This window comes from Homarus americanus, unplaced genomic scaffold (genome assembly GCF_018991925.1).
Source record: "Homarus americanus isolate GMGI-L3 unplaced genomic scaffold, GMGI_Hamer_2.0 scaffold22122, whole genome shotgun sequence".
In the NCBI taxonomy this organism is placed as follows: Eukaryota; Metazoa; Arthropoda; class Malacostraca; order Decapoda; family Nephropidae; genus Homarus; species Homarus americanus.
This window is the reverse complement of record NW_024720949.1, coordinates 1-2,500: the sequence shown is the minus strand read 5'-3', so window position 1 is coordinate 2,500 and position 2,500 is coordinate 1.

Below are 2,500 nucleotides of genomic sequence, written 5' to 3'. Positions count from 1 at the left end.
AGAGAGAGAGAGAGAGAGAGAGATGAGAAACGGAGAGGAAGAAAGAAATGAGGAAGAGAAAGAGAAAGGAGGAAGAGGGAAGCAACAGAGGAATGGGATGTGAGGGAAGAAGAGAGAAATGGAGATGACGAAGAGACAGAAAAATACTAAAAGAGAAAGTAATGGAGAAAATATGAGACAAAGTGAATGACAATGGGAGAGAGAGAGGGGGGGGGGGGGGGGGGGGGGGGGGGGGGAGAGAGAGAGAGAGAGAGATGTGTGTACAGAGTTTAGCGGCACTATTAAAGAGACAGATCAATTGTTTACAAACACAGCTGAAGTCTGATACAACTCCTTCTTAAACCAATCGGGAGGTATTTCAGCCTCCCTACTCCTGCTACCCCTCCTCCTCCTCTCCTGTCCCTCTCCCTCTACCTCCTCCCTCCCCACCAGCCCACCCCTGCTACCCCCCTCCTCCTCCTCCTTCTCCCTGTCCCTCTCTCACCTCCTCCCTCCCCCACCCCCCCACCCCACCCCCTCCTCCTCCTCCTTTCTCCTGTCCCTCTCCTCTACCTCCTCCTCCCCCCACCCCCCAACCCTGCTACCCCTCTCTCCTCCCTCCTCCCTGTCCCTCTCTCTCACCTCTCCTCCCCCTCCCCCACCCCCCACCCTGCTACTCCTCCTCCCCTGTCCCTCTCCTCTACCTCTCCTCCCCCCACCCCCCTGCCCACCCTGCTACTCCCTCCTCCTCCTTCCTGTCCCCCCTCCCTCCTCCTCCCCCACCCCTGCCCATCTTGCTACTCCTCCTCCTATTTCCTCCCTCTCCCACTCCTCACTCTCCCTCGTTACCCCCTCTCCCTCCCTCCCTCCTTTCTCTCGTCCCTTCCTCCTTCTCCTCCTCCTCTCACCTCCTCCTCCTTCACTCCCCCCTCCTCCTCCTTCTCCCTGTCCTCTCCTTCACCTCCTCCTCCTCACCCCCCACTCCTGCTACCTCCCTTCCTCCTCCCTCCTATTTTCCCTGTCCCTTCCTCTACCTTCCTCCCTCCCCCCCACCCTGCTTTAAAGCCTAATTTATCATCCTTTAAATGCGTATATAATTCTTATGGTCTACACAGAATAATTTCAAGAATAATTATCATTCTATCAGACAAAATATAATTATTTACGATCAAATATCATCATCCTGAGCTCAATTACCATTCTTCCATACAAGAATATAATTCATTCTAGCAAAAAATCATTATTTGCTATAAATCATACTTCCAAGCACCAAATTATTCATTCAAGTATAATATGCTTTCAAACAAATGTCATTCTTTCATTCCCAAATATAATTTCTTCAGCCAAAATATCATTCTTTTATCCAATTATCATTCTATCAAAACTACATATGACAAGTTCAAGCTAATATATATCATTCCTTCAAGCACACAACTAACTTCAAGCTTTAATATCATTCCTTCAAGCTATAATATCATTCCTTCGTTATATTATTCCTTCAGCTATAATATCATTCCTTCAGGCTATAATATCATTCCTTTCCATATCATTCCTTCTGCGTTATAATATCATTCCTTCAAGCTATAATATCATTCCTTCAATCTATATAATATTCCTTTTTAAGCGATATCATTCCTTCGGTGATACTATCATTCCTTCAAGTTATAATATCATTCCTTCGCTATAATATCACCTTCAAGCTATAATATCATTCCTTCTGCTTATAATATCATTCCTTCTGGCTTATATCATTCCTTCGTTATAATATCATTCTTCAAGCTATAATATCATTCTTTCAAGCCTAGTTATCATTCCTTCGCCTAGTTATCATTCCTTCGTTATAATATCATTCCTTCAGCCTGTTATCATTCCTTCGTTATAATATCATTCCTTCAAACCTAGTTATCATTCTTCGCTATATCAATCATTCAACCCCAGTTATCATTCCCTGCCAAAGTTATCATTCCTTCAAGTCCAGTTATCAATCTGTCTTTTCTAGCAAATGATTCTTCTTCTCAAGTAGAAATAAAGACCCAACGGATGCGGTGGAAGACTAGAGAGGACCTTGACTCAGAGGGCGGTTGGGAAGCAGAACTGCTTGAATGTTACGCCGCTCTGTAAAAAGGAAAGCTTTTAGTCTCCAGAGAGTTGAGTGACGAACATGCTGATTGGTGTGATGGGGAGGGAGAGGGGTGAGGGGTGGAGGGGTGGGGAGAGGGGAGAGGGGTGGAGGGGTGGTGAGGGGTGAGGGGTGGGGAGAGGGGTTGGGGGTGGGGAGAGGGGTGTGGAGATGGGGGAAGGTTGTGGAGGGTGGTGGTGGGGGAGGTGTGGGGTGAGGGGGTGGGGAGAGGGGTGAGGGTGTGGAGGGTTGGGGAGGAGGTGTGAGGTGGTGAGGAGGGGTGGAGGTGTGGGGAGAGGGTGAGGGGTGTGAGGGTGGGGAGGGTGTGGAGGGATGTGGGGAGAGGTGAGGGTGTGGGAGGTGGTGGGGAGAGAGCAATACGTAACTGAACGAAGTACAACA